General features: G+C 46.2%; 1 pseudogene; it reads right to left on the minus strand.

Moving 5' to 3' along the window:
* Positions 1-19,851, minus strand: part of LOC137619912 (splicing factor ESS-2 homolog) — a 75,867-nt pseudogene that overhangs the window by 15,649 nt on the left and 40,367 nt on the right.

The following is a 19,851-nucleotide window of genomic DNA, read 5'->3' on the forward strand; positions in this document are numbered from 1 at the left end:
TAGAGTTAACACTTCGTAGGGGTAAAATGGCAAGAAAACGAAAACGATAAGAAAGGGGGGAGCCGTTCATAAGGCATCCCTCCTCACCGTTTCGAAAGCGTGCCCTGCGCCGCTCACGGCGCCATCTGTATTCCTTGTAGCGATACACGAGGTGCTACAGATACTGTATGTAGGGAGGGGTCCTACTATCCTTTTCACTCTTATTTATTTTTGAAAAGGAGCAGGGCGGGTCCATCAGGACGACATGGCTATCTTACCCAAAAATAGATTTTTCGCTTCGCTCAAAATCCGTTTTTTGGGCTCAAGCCATGTCGTCCTGATGGAAGTATACCAGAGCATTACTGTATCTGTGGATTCTCAATACGTGCCGTACTCCTCAAGAATGTTTCTTAGTCAACTCGACTGACAGACCTAAGATGTTACCGTTATACATCTTTTCACTAATCATAAGCCATGAGAGTGCTTCCTGCCCCCTACAGGGAGGAGTCCTACTAGACTCTAGAAACGAACTAAGAGTACATATACCTATGTATGAATCACTCGCCAGCCAGTACCATATAGTGGTCTCACTCTATATGAAGCGAAGTCTTACGGGACTACAGTATCCAAAAGAAAAAGTCCCGACCAGCACCCTGGTCGAAGTAAAATTAGACAAAAGGTTATATCTGCGTAGGATTAAACTTGCTGCTACCACCATCCTCAGAAAGGGGTGGAGTCCTTATTGCTAAGGAAAGTATAAACCAGTATAATCCAGGCTTTGCATTAAGGAATAGGCTATTATAGATATCCCCGATTAATATACATAGGCTAAATGCTCAAAAAACAATATGAAATCAAAAATATAGGTGAAGGAGACGCAAGGTTCCCGAGAACAAGTTTATTGAGAAACAATAAATAGACATGGTCACCATAAATATGTACATATGCTAGGTGGATGACCAACAATTTTCACAAGTACTGTAGTGCATGGATGAATGATTATCTGAAAGAAAACATATGTGTCACTTACACATACCCCGGTATCAAACTTAACGTCCATGTTACTACTTCGCTGACAATAGCGTTGGCAAACGCTTGGCACACCTGTCTGTACTTGTGTTACCATCACCATAACGTTGGAACAGTCACTGTGGGCTCTGAGAGCCTACACTACCAGTTATATCAACATATATAACTAACTATTCACCCAAGAATCCAAGTCCCAAATGATTCCGCTGTTCCTCGCAGAGTTAAACAGCAGGGTTAACGACGCAACCAACTGCTACCACAGACCTCTTTAGCTGCTCCACTTGCTTAGCATAGTGGCGAAAGAATACCCTGGAAGACTTCCAGCCAGTGTATGAACGAAGGTGTTCAAAATCCATAAAGTTAAAGAAGTTTAATGATGAAGCAACTTTCCTCGGATCATGACCTGCGGGTGAACTGTCAGGATCCGCTCTGCGAATAAAATATGTAATTTTCGCCCTAAGTTGATTTAAAGATAAATTCGAGCCCGATGTTTCTCCTCTGAATAGTTGGCCCCCATGGAAGTCTGAAGTTCTACGAAGATAGACCTTAAGGCATTCTACGGGACATAGAGATGCATCTTCTTTCAGAGGGCAGATTCTCCAGGGACCCCACCTGTTGGTGGGCAACTCGTTCTTAGCGAGAAACGTAGGGTCCGGAAACAGGTTCAGTTCTCCCCCATCCAGGAACTGAACTCGGCCCTCCTCTCTCGAGAGGGCCACAATCTCACTAACTCTGGCCCCAGAAGCAAGGGCAAAAAGGAAGATCACTTTTTGAGTCAGGTCCTTCAACGCACATTCCTCATTATCTAGTAATGAGGCAAAATGAAGGACTTTGTCTAATGACCATGAAATAGGCTTTGGAGGAGCTGATGGTCTAAGCCTAGCACAGGCCTTTGGGATCTTATTAAACATCTCGTTAGCGAGGTCTACCTGGAAGGCATATAGAATGGGTCTTGTTAGAGCTGACTTACATGTAGAAATTGTGTTCGCCGCCAGCCCCTGTCCGTGGAGGTGAATGAAGAAGGATAGGCAGAACTCCGTAGAGATCTCGTGCGGGTTCTTATCTTTGACAAAGGCTACCCATTTCTTCCATGCAGATTCGTACTGCCTCCTAGTAGACTTGCACTTGTATTCTTCCAGGAAGTCGATACTATCTTTCGAGATTCCGAACCGTTTCTTCACCGCTAGGGAGAGAAAATCATGAGCTGCAGGGTTCGGGTTTTCTGTAATGAAGCGAAGACAGTCGACTTCTGGACTTGCTGGGACAGAACTGGGTCCGGGAGTGGTAGAAACCTCAGTCGTAGTTCCAGAGCCAGAGGGAACCATACACTGTTCGGCCACTTGTGGGCCACTATTGCTGCTACTCCCTTGAAGGATCTCAGTTTGTTGAGGACCCTCAACATCAGATTGTGAGGGGGAAACAGGTAGATCCTGGACCATCTGTTCCAATCGAGGGACATCGCATCTATTGCTTCTGCCGAGGGGTCCACATATGGGGACACATATTTCGGCAGCTTCTTGTTGTCCTTCGTCGCGAAGAGGTCTATCTGCAGTTCTGGGACTTGTCTCAAGATGAAAGAGAATGATCCTGCGTCTAGGGACCATTCTGTCTCTATCGGTGTTACCCTGGATAGAGCGTCCGCGGTCACATTCCGGACTCCTTGAAGGTGAACTGCTGACAGGTGCCACTTCTTCTCCGCCAGTCGGAATATGGCTAACATTACCTGGTTGAGAGGTGGGGATCTCGATCCCCGCCGATTCAGACATTTCACAACCACCTCGCTGTCCAGTACCAACCTTACGTGGATCGAGTGACGTGGGGATACTTTCTTCAGGGTAAGAAGTACTGCCATAGCTTCTAGAAAGTTTATGTGAAAGGTCCCAAATAGCTTGGACCAGATTCCTTGCACTTTTTTCCGATGGGAGTGACCCCCCCACCCTACCTTTGAGGCGTCTGTGTGGATTGTCACTGACGGGGGGGGTGGCTGAAGAGGTAGAGACCTCTTTAGACGACTGGCTTGAGACCACGGTCTGAGAAGAGAACGTAGTCGAAGTGGGACCGGTCTCTTCAAGTCCCTTCGCTCTTTCGATGCAAAGGTTCTCCATACTCCCGCTGCATCTTTTAGCTGTGCTCTTAGCACTGGGTCTGTTACTGATGCAAACTGAAGAGAGCCCAAAACCCTCTCTTGTTCGCGTCTTGATATCCTCTCGGAACCTAGAAGTCTCCTGACAGACCCTGCTATTTCCTTCCTCTTTGACATCGGGATGGAAAGACGGTGTGACACTAAATCCCAGTGAATTCCCAACCACTGGAACCTCTGAGCTGGAGAAAGACGAGACTTCTTTCTGTTGATCATGAAGCCTAGATATTCCAGGAACTGAATCACTTGTAGGGAAGCTTGCAAGCATTCTGCTCTGGATGCTGCCCACACCAACCAATCGTCCAGGTAGGCTACTACCTGGAACCCTTTTAGGCGTAACTGTTTGAGAGCTGCGCTCGCAAGCTTCGTAAAGATCCTTGGGGCTATGTTTAGTCCGAAGGGCATCGCCCTGAAAGCGTAAAGTTTTTGTTGTAGCTTGAATCCTAGGTAGGGGGAGAGACGACGACTTATTGGAACGTGCCAATATGCGTCTGACAAGTCGATGGAGACGGTATATGCCCTCTTGGGCAGTAAGGCCCTTATGTGTTGTAACGTTAACATCTTGAACTTGTGGTTCACTATGAACTTGTTGAGTGGTGACAAGTCCAGAATGACTCTGAGTTTCCCCGAGTCTTTCTTGGGAACACAAAACAGCCTCCCTTGGAACTTGATGGACTTTACCCTCCTGATCACCTTTTTCTCCAACAGATCTTGGGTGTACTCCTCCAAAACGGGGGTGGAGTGTTGGAAAAATTGAGGGCACTGGGGCGGAGTACTGTACCAACTCCAACCCAGTCCATTTTTGAGAAGGCTGTGGGCCCAGGGATCGAAGGTCCAGCGATCCCGGAAATACTGAAGTCTCCCACCTACCGGCGACACTTCACTTTGACTGTCCTGCAGTCTTGCCTCCCTGGCCGCGACCACCTCTGAATCCTCGTCCCCTAGAGGGGCGTCTTGATGACCCTCTAGCTGCTCCTCTGGGCCTTGCACGAAACGTGGTCGACTGTCCCTCGAACACGGGATTGAATGCCGGGGAAGCTGATGACATGGCTTGGGGAACCCATTGGAAGGTGGTCGGGGTCTGGGCTACCAGTTGTGGAACCGGAGGCAAAGCTGGCTGTTGCTGCTGTTGTCTTTGCTGTTTGAAGGACTTGGCTGGACGGGAGGAAAACCTTGACTTCTTCGCCTTTCCTTTCGGCTGAGGGCCCTCATCCGGAGAAGACTTCCTCTTAAGGGACAGGCCCCACTTCAGGAGAAGATTGCGGTTCTCAGTGGCTGCCTTGTCCACGATCTCTTTGACCACGTCCTTGGGAAAGAGATCTTTACCCCAGATGTTGGATGAAATTAGTCTCTTGGGTTCGTGCCTCACTGTGGCCGAGGCGAACACAAACTCCCTACAGGCCCTCCTTGCTTTAACAAAGCAATAGAGGTCCTTGGTTACTGTGGCCAGATGGATTTTGGCCATAACCATGAACATCTCTGGCATCTTGGGGTCGCTAGCCATCGTCTCCATGTTGGTCTGGAGAGACATCGAGGCTGCCAGGCGCTCCTTTGTGTCCAATTCCCTCCGTAGAAGGAATTCCGACAACTTGGGAAGGTTTTCGCCGAACTGCTGTCCTGCAATGTCGGCGTCCAACTTCCCAACCGAGAAAGTAAGGTGCACCTCCTTCCAGTCCTTATTATCCATTGGCAATGCCAGCGATAGAGGTTTACATTCCTCCAAAGACGGGCACGGCTTGCCAGCTTCAACCGCCTTGATGACGGCCGCAAACCCCTTTTGCATAAAGGGGAAGGCCCTAGCCGGGGAGGATACAAAGGAGGGGTGCTTCTTACTCAAGGCGGCAACCTTTGAGTTTGAGAACCCCCTCTCCTTTAAAGCAGCTGTCAAAGTGGCTTGAGCCTTGGAGTGATCCAGGATAATCACCTCCTTTGGTTCCGTCTCCTCCTTCGAAGCCGGCTCCTTCTTCAAACGGACATAGCAGTCCGGGTAGGCCCCTCTACTGGGCCAGAATTCCACCTCCTCAAGGGGAACTGAACCCAGTTTCTCCGACATGACGATCTTCCCAATCGTCATCGGCATGTGCTCGGCATATCTCCACGGGTTGGCATCCGAGCACAGAGGAAGGTCCTTAACGTTGAGCTTCTTTGGAGGTCCACGTGATGCTGTGATCTTCTGCATCTGGAGCTCCAAAGTAGCGGCCTTCTGATTATTCTCCCTCTGCATCTGTTGGATCATACCAACGATGGAAGAGAGAGCCTGTCCAAGCTCTGCTGGAAGAGCGGACGAGGTAGAGGGGATAGGTTCAGGGACCTGAACCGGCACGTCTGATGATACGGGAACCTCTTCCTCCACGGCAATAGGATCTCGATCCTGCTCCTCGCCCTCTGCGAGGAGATCCTGCTCCGCACGATCGGACAAGTCGGACATCTTGTCGTCCAACTGGATGTCCTGCAAGGCGTCAGCGACATCCTCCTCCACTGGAATCTGGATCAGAGGGATCTCCGGCCGAGGCTGGGGAACAACAGCATCAGGGGAAGCCTTGGGAAAAAGGTATGCCCTCATCTTCTCGTTAGGAAGATAAGGTCCAGTGGTGTTTTTCTGAAAACCCCTTACCCATACGCGAAGCCTCTCCCTCGCTGCATCTCTTGACTCCGCCGACCTAGGGGATTCAAAAGCCTCTGATAGCAGGTTAGTACATACAGCACATACCTGCGGATCCCAGTAACGATGGTCATCATTGGAGGCTGCACAAGCCGCGTGCCTCCTACACGAGGCATGTCCGCAAAAGTTCTTACTGCGGACATTGCAGAAGACACTATCACACTTCGGATGCTCCTCCTGTAAAAGAAGAAAAATTTCCATGAATATCAAGTGAATTTTAATTCACATGTAACAAATGAGTATTCAACAAGAATAAGGGAAAGACACCTACTTGTGAAACCCACACAAACACCTGTGGAAGCCCACCAGCCAAGTCACATAGTTAGTCTTTACTAGAATAACCAGAGAACGTATTTCCAAAGGAAATTAGGTGTAGCTCACACCTAAGGTAAAATATTACCATTCTGGCCAGGAATAAAAGAATTATCTTTTATCCTTGTAAGGCGACACCAGGTGATTATACCAGTAACACAAGTAAGATAGAAAAGACAGTGTTGTAACCTACTACATCATGAACTCCCTTGGTTGAATATACCACCAAGAGAGGACTGATACAGTACCTGAGGGTGGTGTGCCAGCCGGCTATTGCCGCTCAGCACCCCCCCCCCCTTGTTTTCGAAAGGTAGATCTCAAGTACACAACATCAGATCACCTTTATTGGGGAGAACTCCAGATCCCATGCCTGAACCGGCCGGCAGTGGTTGCCGGACCGTAGCCACCCGGTTTGCACTGCGTTGCCGGCCATCATTCTTAGTGGCCGGCTGACTGGGCAGTGTCGCGGGCCGGCCGGCAGCAGTAAACAAACCCTGCCGGCTGGCCCCCACACTAGGCAGCGCTCGGCTGCCGGCCCCACTTGTAGTGGCCGGCAGATGAGCAAGAGACCGGCCGGCAAAGGTATACACCCAACGCCGACCGACAGCAAGAAAACTGGAGAACACCCCTCCCCACCGACGGCCGGCCTGTAGGCCGGCAGACAGCAAGGACAACACATACTAAGACAATAGAATGAGTGCCGGGTTAAGAGACTATAAGTCTCTGGGCCCGGCACCCGAAAGAGTGCCGAAAGGAAGGGGAGACACTAAGTCAAGCTTCCTAACCGCTGCCTACTGAATCTTCAGACGGCAGCGATAGAGGGACCAAGAAAGGACCGGGCAGCACTCAAAGTAATGGTCTCTGCCGGTCGGCACACTTTGCCGGCCGACAGGAGACCACGTCAGTTCCTCATCCCAACCTAGGCTAGGCAAGGATGCAGACGACTGACACAAGGAACGGAAAAAGAGAAGGGAAGGACAGAGGGTCCTATCCAACCTTACCTTGGTTAAGGGTCATTCCCAACTAAGACAGTTCATCTCAGTTAGAGAAAGACCCGAGAGGGAGGCCGGCACTACTGGCTGCCTCCCACGAACCACAGCAAGGAAGGAATTGCCTTTCCAGAAAAGGGAACATATCCCGAGACCGGAACGGCAATAGGACAGTCTGATGAGTCACCGAGTAAAGGGATCACTACTGGAACCCAACAAGGTGGACTAAGGGGGGTAACCCTTAATGCCCGAGTCAATCAGCAAGGGAGACTCTGCCCCATGCCAGACAAACCGGGCTCAGACTAAACACTGTTGTACTGTCCCCCTCTGAACCAATACAGTTGGAACGGGAAGGTACAGTACTACTCCAGCATAGATATATTTGAAGATTAATTCAAATAAACCACTAGAGTTAAGCCTAAGGCTTAAACAGAGGGAAAGGGTTTGCCCCTTCCCCGAAGAGAAGGGAGCAAACGGGGAACAGATAATATTATAATGACCTAAGACAACCTAGCCTAGGCACTAAGAGAATCGATTACCTAATTCACCGAAACTCACACCAATACTATCTTGGAAGGTACTCGAAAAGGACTTATATGTATAACGTTGCCTAACGCTTAAAGCAAAAAAATCACATTTGGAAGACTAATTATCATGCAGGAAGTACATAGGCCAACAACTAGCCTACGAAGACTAGTGTTGGTAGCCTTGGCAAATTTCGCCAGGCACACTACTATCGCATCATAACAGAATTCCTAAATAAGCTAAGTAGCTAATATTTAAGCGCAAAGGGGGCTGGGAACGTCGCTCTTGCTAACAAATAAATCCTATTCTAGCGAGCGACAGCATCCATGATGCCTCCAGCAGGCAACAGCTCTTGTATCAAAGATAACTCTTTTAATTACTTTAATTTTAACCAAGAGCCTACATTTATACATAAAAGAAATAATACTCAACTTATCCGAGGCAGAAGAAGTTGGAGAAAGCATTATTAAACGAGAAAATTCCAAGATTGGGTAGTAAACAGGGAAAAACACACCGAGTCGTAGAGCTACGCAAAAAGGAATACAGATGGCGCCGTGAGCGGCGCAGGGCACGCTTTCGAAACGGTGAGGAGGGATGCCTTATGAACGGCTCCCCCCTTTCTTATCGTTTTCGTTTTCTTGCCATTTTACCCCTACGAAGTGTTAACTCTATTCGGGGTATAGATTGCTATGAGGCGTGTCAAGAATACGTCCACTGATATTTACGATATCCCTAAGGTCTTTTTTAGGGATACTCGCTCCAGGAGTTAGAATTCTGGGTACCTGAAGGTAAATTCTCTGGGAATATCGCCGTAGTTGTAATATACCCTAGGAAGCTGCCTTTAAGGAACTTCCATCAGGACGACATGGCTTGAGCCCAAAAATACATACATATATCAAGGCACTTCCCCAATTTTGGGGAATAGCCGACATCAAACATATGAAACCAAAAGGGGACCTCTCCTCTCTACGTTCCTCCCAGCCTGACAAGGGACTCAACAGAGTCCACAGCCCACCCTCCCCCGTTATCCACCACAGATGAAGCTTCATAACGATGAATCCCCTACTGCTGCTACCTACGCGGTCATCCAAGGCACCGGAGGAAGCAGCAGAGCCTACCGGAACTGCGTCACAAACACTCGCCACTCATTCCTATTTCTAGCACGCTCTCTTGCCTCTCTCACATCTATCCTCCTATCACCCAGAGCTTTCTTCACCCATTCTCCCCCTCACTACAGTACTTCGTTCCTAACCCTATCTACTCGAGATACACCAGCCATACTCCTTAGACACTTCATCTCAAACGCATTCAGTTAATGTCTCTCCGTCACTTTCATTCCCCACAACTCCAATCCATACATCACAGTTGGTACAATCACTGCCCCCAACACTTTGCATCCTTCATTCACTCTCTGACGTACATCTGCTTCCACTCCATCATTTGCTGCAACAACAGACCCCAAGTACTTAAACTGATCCACCTCCTCCATTCAACATGACATTCAACCTCGCACCACCTTCTCTTCTCGTGCATCTCATAACCTTACTCTTACCCACATTAACTCTCAACTTCCTTCTCTCACACACCCTTCCAAATTCTGTCACTAATCAGCCAAGCTTCTCTTCCACGTCTGCAACCAGTACAGTATCATCCGCAAATAACAACTGATTTACCTCCCAGTCATGTTCATTCTCGTCTACCAGTTTCAATCCTCGTCCAAGCTTTCGAGCATTCACCTCTCTCACCACTTCATCAACGTACAAGTTAAACAACCACTGCCAATAACTGAGGAAACTGCTTCCTTGCAGTTGGGCTATCAAGTCAAAGGTTAGGCCGACCGCCATTAACTGTGGTTGATAACTGCAAGGGCACGCGATCGTAAAAACCCTCTGCCAAACCCGATGATTTTAGAAATATGGACGAGGCTAGGTCCACCCTGTAAGCATTAGGCAACCAATCCTTTGATGTAGGGATAACGGAGGGAAAGAAGACCTGTAACCCAGAAGTACACTACTAAAGTTTCATAAAACTTATTCACTGTAAAAAGTTTTTGTCATCCTGAGCATGTTATTTAAAGAGAGAGAGAGAAAATCTATATCAGTCAGTTGGATCTAAAGTACAGCCACTTTGTTTAGTGAAAATTGAAATGACCTTCCTATCAATTTTCACAAATCAAAATGGAAGACAAATGTAAAAAACATCCAGTAAATCTCATGAGGTTTCAACAACTGTAATTGCTATTAGTTGATCAACCAGAGGAAGAGAGAAAGCACACACTAACATATCAACAATTCCTCAAGATTGCAAAGTTTACACTGAAGAATTCAAGTACATGTATGACCACACTGAAATAAACTTCTTTTATTCCCTTGAGGGATGAAGAGTTCTAATAAAACCTTAGAGTTCCATTACATAGACTGTTTTAACTCCACCGTATTATTAGTAAAAATAATGCTCTTGCAAATCCCCCTAATTATACATTACTGTATACAAGAAACTGAAAACAAAATGACACAAACCTATTGGGCACTTTGGGTATTATGTACAACGGTCCCGGCGTGTGTCTTTTTAAGAGGGGAGTCTGATTTCCATCCAGCTGTATCGGAGTTCCGTCGACTTCGCCCCATGTCATAAAGGGGGAGGCGTCCACGCCGGGCACCGGGGAGGGCGCGCTTACGAAGCTGTAGCCGTTCAATTTCGGAGTATCTTTGCCCAGCTCCTTTCCTGGAATTAGAATGTAAAATAAGTTACATTGGCTCTTCAGCAAAGCATCGGAACCCCAACAAACATTGCACCATTTAATGGAGGTCCAAAACTTAAAACCATTCAGATATACAATCACAAATAATCCATTTGAAATCGTAAATTTCAGTATCAAAAGTTCATGATGAAACATTTTAATAAAACAAGACGTCATTTGCAATATGAAACTATGTGTTGACTTTGGCAGATGAAAATCGTAGGCACGTGAGTTAGGTGATGCCAAACGTAGGCCGAGATTTAACAAATTTTGACTTATAAACAACTTCTTGGAACTTATTTATAGTTTATAAGTTGAGAACTTTCTGTATATATTTTGCATGCACTCTAATTGTCTCAGAATTATAGCCCTTTTACTCAAATGTTTCTGCTACTTCACATACCCTACGTCTTCCTATCCTCCTCCTCTTTCTATCTCGGTAAAACTTTTGAACTACCTTAGGGACAGTCACCTCCACATGACTGAAACATCTCAAAGCCTTCTTTATAGCTGTGACAGCCTACTGGAATCCTTGCCTACCAATATGCTGGACTGGAGTTCAAGACCCACTCAAGTTTTTAGTAATGTCTGCAACCTTACCGTCCTTGTGAGCTAAGGATGAGGGGTGTGGGGGAGCCTATAGGTCTACCTGCTTAGTCATCAGCAGCCATTGCCTGCTCCCTGGTCTTACCTTGGTTGAATAAGGGCCTTAGGTTTTGATTATATGTATATGTGATCAGTCTCTAGGGCATTGTCACTGTCCCTTGACTCTACTATTCATGAGTGATCTTTAAACATATTTTCACTTATATAACCGTTTTCAATTCCTCCATATCTTTAAACTTCTCAACGCTTCAATCTACATCACTACATCTATACCGAGCAAAACATTCTACCTTTTACAATCTTGTACTAAAGACATAGATACACATCCTGATACCTTCCTCACTACAACTTATCGTAAGATTCGTTCCTTCTCTGATCCATCATATTTACTTCCAAATACTACACATATAAACTTGTATGTTTCCATCAACCATATTTAAATTCATTTCTCCGTCTCCCTGGGTTGTTGCTATCTTTAAAATTGTTCTCTACCTCACATTTGCCTTCGACGTTTTATAATACCACTCGTCTCTACACTATCCCCTATCAAAATTACACTGTCTACTATCTATTTTCACTACCTCCTATCAACAATACATAGTTTGCTGACATCGGCTGATTCCCTCGTACCAAACATCATCCGTCTTTTATCTGACTTCTTGTATTACTCCCTCCATACAGATATTAACCAACTTTAAAGACATGACCATCTAGATCTTTTATATTATTCTGAAAAACGAGTTACAATAATTGACAACGTATCAATATCAACTAATTGACATAATGTTCGTATAAAAAAATGTGATAAAGAGGAATAAGATTAGGAGAAAGTTATGAAAGTATTGGAAAACATTGATAATAATCATGGGAAATAACTATCCATTGTAAGAACATTTAGAGAGAGAGAGAGAGAGAGAGAGAGAGAGAGAGAGAGAGAGAGAGAGAGAGAGAGAAAAAAAATTTGTATTGGTCCTAACTATACAAACCAGAGGCTTTGGATGGGAGTATGACTTTGGAGAGTTTCTAATGGCTATAAGCTTTCATCGAGTTAAAACGGATTTTGAGCGAAGCGAAAAATCTATTTTTGGGTGAAAGAGCCATGTCTTCCTGATGGAAGTTCCTTCATTAGTAGCTTCCTAAGTTATATGTGACTACAGTGATATATCCCAGAGAATTTACCGAAGGTACCCAGAATTCTAACTCCTGGAGCGAGTATCCCTTAAATTTCTTCAAGGGATATCGCGTAAGGACGTATCTTGACACATCTCATAGCTATTTACACCCCGAATAGCCTTTCACTTCGAGAGGGAAAGTGGCAAGAAAAATAAGAGAGTCGTTAGAGAGGTAAAACAACACGACTCTCCTAACGTACTGTAAATAGTTCGGCCAATCACCACTGTACGGCGCCACCAAACCATTCTTTCGTTTGTAGCTTTGTAAGTATTACAGATACAGTACCAAAAGGGAGGGATTAACATCCTTTTACCAAAGGAGGGTGGGTCCATCAGGACGACATGGCTCTTTCACCCAAAAATAGATTTTTTGCTTCGCTCAAAATCCGTTTTTTGGGCTTAGGCCATGTCGTGCTGATGGAAGTTTACCAGAGCATTAATGTATCTGTGGATTTAATAGTGCCGTTATCTCGAATTGACTATTTCCTAATCGGTCATAAAGACCACAGACACTTGATGTTACCGCAATACATCAACCAACTGAGCATACCGTATGCCAGCTCTTCCTACCCCCTACAGGGAAAAATCTGTATAAACTCTTAGTAAAAAATCCGAGATTGTGAGTTCAAAGAACAATAAGCAAGCAGAAAGTATATCGTGTCGTATATACATAAAACTTAGTTTGTACTAGAGTTCTAAATAGAGTACTGCACCTCCCAGGTCTGGATCAGGCAGACGAGTTTATGTTCACGTAGGAAACGTAATACAGTAAACAAACATAGCACAACCAAACTTACCTGTTTGCATGGTAAGGGAGACTTTGTCCCACAAGGTCTATAAAAGGATCAAGGATACTCTGCATATAATCTAATAATCTTAAGGCGAAAAAGACGCAAAGATTCCTTCTATAGTTTATTTACAAGAAACACAGAAGTTATGATTAAGTAATATATTTATGCTAGACATAGACATAACAAGCATAACAGTAATAACAAAATAAATAAGTTTCATCTGAAAGAGAAAACGCCACACCGTGAAATTAGGAAATTTCAATATACAGGTATATGTTATTACTAAGACATTATGCATAAACATGCTGGCACTCATGTCAAAATATTATGCTTAAGTTCACTTAACTATGGAAGACAGTTTATAATGTTCATATCAGCACTAAAAAATATCATTATGTACCTAAGTCTATCATGCACACCCATCACTAATAGTCCCAATTAGTGCACTGTCCTTCGCAGTAATCAAACTACAGGCTTTATTACACTGCCTGCAGCCACCACATGAAATTTGATTTCTTGTAATTGCTTCGCATAGTGCTTATAAAAGACTCTGGAAGACTTCCAACCAGCATAAGCACGCAGGTTATCAAACGACATACTGTAGTCTGAAAGAAGTTAAGAGACGAGGCAACCTTTCTCGGATCATGACCTGCGGGTGTACTGTCAGGATCCGCTCTGCGAATAAAGTAAGTGATTTTCGCCCTTATCTGTTTCAAGGATAACGTCGAACCAGAAGTTTCTCCCCTAAAAAGCTGACCTCCCTTAAAGTCTGAAGTTCTACGAAGATAGACCTTTAGGCATTCCACTGGGCAGAGGGATGCTTCTTCCTTCAGAGGGCAGATTCTCCAGGGACCCCATCTCTTAGTGGGTAGCTCATTCTTGGCGAGAAACGTCGGATCCGGAAAGAGATTTAGTTCTCCGTTCGGTGTAAACTGAATGTGGCCATCATCCCTCGAGAGGGCCACTATTTCACTAACTCTGGCTCCTGAGGCTAGTGCAAATAAAAATATCACTTTCTGAGTCAAGTCTTTCAGCGAGCAATCTTCATTGTTCAAGGTCGAGGCCAGATGAAGAACCTTATCCAAAGACCATAAAATAGGCTTTGGAGGGGGTGCAGGCCGAAGTTTTGTGCAGGCTTTCGGAATCTTGTTGAAGATTTCGCTTGAAAAATCCACTTGGAAGGCATATAGAATCAGTCTAGCTAAGGCAGATTTACACGTCGTGATCATATTAGCCGCTAGCCCTTGTCCGTGAAGATGGATGAAAAAGGACAAGCAGAAATCCGTAGAAATCTCTTGAGGTTTCTTTGCCTTAACAAAAGCCACCCATTTCTTCCAGGAAGATTAGTATTGTCTTCTTGTTGACTGACATATTCTTCTAAGAAATTAATACTGTCTTCAGAGATCCCAAACCTTTTCTTGACCGCTAAGGTGAGAAAATCATGAGATGAAGGTTCTGGGTTTTCTCTGATGAAGCGTAGACAGTCGTATTCTGTACTAGCTGAGTCAGAACTGGTTCCGGCAACAGGATCAGCTTCAGGCGTAGTTCTGTTATCAATGGAAACCAGACACTGCCTGGCCACTTGTGGGCCACTATCGCTGCCCTCCCCCGAAAGGATCTCAATTTGTCGAGGGCTTTCAACAGTAGGTTGGTTGGTGGGAACAGGTAAATCCTAGACCATCTGTTCCAATCTAGAGACATCGCGTCCGTCGCTTCCGCTAGAGGATCCTCGTACGGGGCTACGTACCGGGCCAACTTCTTGTTGTCGCTCGTTGCGAAGAGAACTACTTGCAATCCTGGGACTTTGCTCAATATGAAAGAGAATGATCCTGTATCTAGGGAACATTCGGACTCTATCGGGTTGAACCTGGATAGAGCATCCGCCGTCACATTGCAGAATCCTTGAAGGTGGACTGCTGATAAGTGCCATTTCATCTTCTTGGACAGATGAAGAATGGCTATTATCACCTGCTTCAACTGTGGCGATCTTGAACCTTGTCGATTTATGCATCTCATAACCACTTCGCTGTCTAGGACCAGACGAACGTGGATTGAGCGGCGAAGTTTCAGTTTCTTCAGGGAAAGAAACACTGCCATGGCTTCCAGATAGTTGATGTGGAAGGTTTTGAAGAGGGGAGACCAAGTTCCTTGCACTTTCCGAAGATGAGAATGACCCCCCCATCCTTCCTTTGAAGCATCCGTGTGGACGGTGACTGCAGGAGGAGGTGGTTGCAAGGATACTCTCCTTCTTAAGTTCTTTGTTTCCGACCATGGCTTGAGAATTGATCGCAGACGATTTGGTAACGGTCTTAGTAGATCTCTTCCATCGTTGTAAGCGTATTTTCTCCAGATCCCTGATGCATTTTTTAATTGTGCTCTCAAAAGTGGGTCCGTCAAAGAGGCAAACTGGAGAGACCCCAACACCCTCTCCTGTTGTCTTCTTGAAATCCTTCGGGATTGAAGCAGACTTTTGACGGCCCCTGCTATCTCCTTTCTCTTTGCTTTTGGCAAGGAGAGGCAATGTGACTGTAAGTCCCAGTGAATTCCCAACCACTGGAACTTTTGAGCTGAAGACAGCCGAGACCTTTTCAGGTTTATCTTGAATCCTAGGTACTCTAGGAATAGGATCACTTTTTCTGGAGGCTTGCATGCATTCTTCTTTGGATGCTGCCCACACCAGCCAGTCGTCCAGGTAGGTCATCACCTGAATCCCTTTGGGGCGTAGTTGTCGAACAACTGCATTCGCAAGCTTTGTGAATATTCTTGGTGCAATATTCAGACCGAAGGGCATGGCTCTGAAAACGTATTTTCTTTTCTGGAGCTTGAACCCTAGGTAGGGGGCAACCTGACGGTTGATTGGCACATGCCAGTACGCGTCCGTCATGTCTATGGAGACTGTAAATGCCCTTTTGGGCAGAAGGGTCCTTATGTGCTGAAGCGTCAGCATTCTGAACTTGTAGTTCACAATGAACTTGTTGAGTGGTGATAAGTCCAGAATGACTCTGAGCTTTTCCGAATCCTTCTTCGGAACACAGAATAGCCTTCCTTGGAATTTGATGGACTTTGCTTTCCTTATGACTCTCATGTCCAGTAGTTCTTGAACGTATTCTTCCAGAACTGGAGTTGAAAGTTGGAAGAATTGAGGAAAGCTTGGTGGAGTTGAGTTCCAACCCCACCCCAGTCCTATCTTGATCAGGCTGTGGGCCCAAGGATCGAAGGTCCACCGATCCTGGAAGTGTAGAAGTCTCCCTCCTACCGGCAGCATCTCAATTTGAGTGCTGGGTGGAGGACTTTTCACCTTGGCCATGACCACCTTTATTGCCTCTTCCTCTAGACTTTGGCTTAGAAGAAGCCGACTGCCTTTCGTAAGCTGGGGTGAAGACTCGTGACTGAGTTGCCAGTGTTTGGGGCACCAGTTGAAAGGTGGTGGTGGGTTGTGCCACCGTCTGGGACACCGTGGCCACGGGACGCTGTTGCTGTCTTGGACGAGAGGACAAGCGAGGTCGCTTCGACTTATTCTTCGGCTGGGGACCCCCATCAGCGGAAGACTTTCTCTTGGAGGACAAGCCCCATTTAGAGAGGAGATTCCTATTCTCCGAAGCAGCCTTGTCTACGACCTCTTTAACTACATCATTAGGAAAGAGGTCTTTTCCCCAGATATTAGAAGCTATCAGCTTCCTAGGTTCGTGTTTTACAGAAGCGGAAGCAAACACGAACTCCCTACAAGCCGTCCTGGCTCTGATAAAGTTGTATAGGTCCTTCGTTACTGTAGCTAAGTGAGCCTTGGCAAAGACCATATACATATCTGGGGTATCAGGAATGCTAGCCATTGTTTCTAGCCCTGTTTGTAGAGACATGGACGCTGCCAAGCGTTCCTTCGTCTCATGTTCTCTCTTCAGGAGAAACTCTGACAGCTTTGGGAGGTCCTCGTTGAACTGACGTCCAGCGATATCGGCCTCCAGCTTCCCGACTGAGAAGGTAACATGAACGTCCTTCCAGTCTTTGTCATCTGAAGGGAAAGCAAGGGAGAAAGGCTTGTTCTCTTCCAGTGTGGGGCAGGGTTTTCCTGCCCTTACGGCCTTCAGAGCTGCTTTAAACCCTTTATCCATAAAGGGAAAAGCACGTTGAGGGTCAGCAATGAACGACGGATGTTTTTTGCTTAAAGCCGGCACCTTTGAGCTAGTGAATGCCATCTCTTTTAGTTTTGCTGAAAACATAGCTTGTGCTTTAGCGAGCTCAAGGACAATTACTTCCTTGGGCTCCGTCTCTTCTTTTGATGCCGGTTCAGTTCTGAGCCGGACATAACAATCCGGGTAGGACGCTCTGCTGGGACAGAACTCGACTTCCTCTACTGGAACGGTACCCAGTTTCTCCGAGAGGAAAATCTTGCCTGCTGACATAGGCATGTGCTCCGCATACCTCCACGGGTTAACGTGGGAGAACACAGGAAGGTCCTTCACATTTAGTTTCTTCGGGGCTATGCGCGAGGAAACTAGCTGTTCAATTTCTGACCGGAAAGTAGTCTCTTTCTCGGTAGAACGCTTCTGCAAGTCATATACCATCGACATCAGAGATTGCAGAGTGGACGTAATTGCCTCCAAATGAGGCGGTTGCGAAGAGGTTGAGGGTGCTGGTTCACTCAACCTCGCTAGTAGGAGGGACAACTGCCTCCTGTTCTGACTCTTCCACAAGGAGATTCTTCTCAGTCTCCTCGGAAACGACAGACATATTGTCGTCTAGGTGGACACTTTCCAAAGCATCCGCCACGTCAGGGTCTTCAGGCTTCTGAACCTGGATCTGCACCAAAGGGATTGAAGGCTTAGTCTGGGGAATGACGGAATCGTCACGAGCTCCGGGGAAGACAGTCCCTCATCCTAACATTAGGAAGGTATGGGCCCGAGGTATTCTTTTGAAAACCTCTTACCCATTTTTGCAGCGTAATCCTAGCTGCATCCCTAGACTCCACAGACTTTTGATCATCAAAAGCCTCCTTAACCAACTTGTCACACACAGTACATACCTCTGGGTCCCAGTACTTGAGGGCCCCTTTGGTGACAGAACAGCGGGCGTGAGACCTACACACGCCATGTCCGTAGAAGTCCTTACTGTGGACCCTACAAAAGTTGTTCCCGCACTCGGGATGCTCCTCCTGTAAAGAAAAGAAAAGCAAATAAGTTTTCTGTGAAATCCTCAGATTTCAACATAATAACATTTATTATATTTAGCTTGTATAGGGAAGCTATAGAGTAGGAAAGACACCTACATGTGTTTCCCGTCCAGCCATTTGCTATGACCCCCTCCCATATTGAGCCATGAAATTCACAAAGAATTAAATAACAGAGGGAATATCCAAGATATATAGTGTCTTCTTGACACATCCTCTTATAATGCTCAATATAGTAGATAAGTTTAATGAACAAAACCATTAAAATAAGAAAGAATCAGCTCTCTATATGATGGTCTCACAAATGGCTGCTCAAGAACCACTTGCAGGTTGGAAAAAATTTTACTATATTTTTCAGGATGCCGCAGTTGCCGATGGCAGTATGCCGATGGCAGTATGCCGCCGACACTGCTGGCCCCGCCGGTCCCGCTGACACTGCCGGCCCCCCCAACACTGCCGGCCCCGCCGACGTCGTCGGCATGTAGGGCCAGTCGGCATAAGCCGGCAGGCAGGCGTCTGCTGAGCCTGCCGGCAACTACCGGCTAATAAAAGATGAATATAGTGTCGAGCTTGCCGACACTGTCGCCATGTTGGGCTAGTCAGCATAGGCCAGCAGGCCGGCATCTGCCGGGCCTGCCGACCACTGCTGGCTATTAAATATAACATTATGGATGGAAGGCATAGGCCAGCTGCCGACAAGCTACTCAGTTGCCGGCAGACAGGCCTACCAAACTCACCAACGGCCATCGATCAACGATGTTCAAGGTAAGGCATTACAGCGAACTGTTAGCCTAACCAACCCAAATTGTCGGCAGAATTAACTGCCGACTAAAGCCCATGATAGACAGTAAAAGGGGAAGAGAAGGATAGAAGACGGCAAAGGATCATCTATGCCGTCTACATCCTGAAAGAGTGTGCCAGTGGAAGAGGGAAATCAATTCGGGCTTCCACTCAACCATATCTCATCTTAAGGGATATGGAAGGCAGTCCAAGGGAGGACTCTAAGGAACACTCAAAGATATGAGGTTATTTGTCAATAACCTAATAAGGCACAGACAGAAAAACTCATGCCAGGTCTACAGACGTCCAGAGGAGCCTATGTAGAACCACGGCCGTAAGGTTGTAGGATCACTCAACACGAAAGAGATAGAGGGGAAGGGGTGAATAGTCCATAAGTAAAGCAATACTCTGAAGCATTACTTAACCTGAAGGATTCTGTCCTCATATTAACCTCAACTAGGGGAAGTCAATTCCCCAGGTTGGGTTAGGCAATGAGAGAACGTACGAAAACGAACTCAAGAGAACAGAATCTCGTACCAGGGATCAAAACAGGGAAAGAAACCTATCCTCCCGTTAAGAACCCCCAATACAGGACTGTCTGCTAGACCATAAAGAAGAAATTGTAAAACAATAACCTCTACAAGATCTAGGGAGGCTAGCCTCCTGAACAGCAACTAGCCCTACTGGAATACCGACAAGCTACTCAGTTGCCGGTATAAATCCAGGTAGCCAGATGCCTAACACAGACTTACTCTGATGTTCCGTCCCCAACTCCAAACTCAATGCTGACAAGCTACTCAGTTGCCAGCTCAGAGAAAAGTAGAGGGAAACGAAACGCCCCAGAAAATTTACACAACCACAGGTTACAGAAAATTAACTGAGGATAGCCTAGGCTAATCAGAGGGAAAGGGAATTACTCTTAATTCTCATAGAGAAAATATCGACTTAAAGGGGGAAAATGA

Source organism: Palaemon carinicauda, chromosome 26, assembly GCF_036898095.1.
Source record: "Palaemon carinicauda isolate YSFRI2023 chromosome 26, ASM3689809v2, whole genome shotgun sequence".
NCBI lineage: Eukaryota > Metazoa > Arthropoda > Malacostraca > Decapoda > Palaemonidae > Palaemon > Palaemon carinicauda.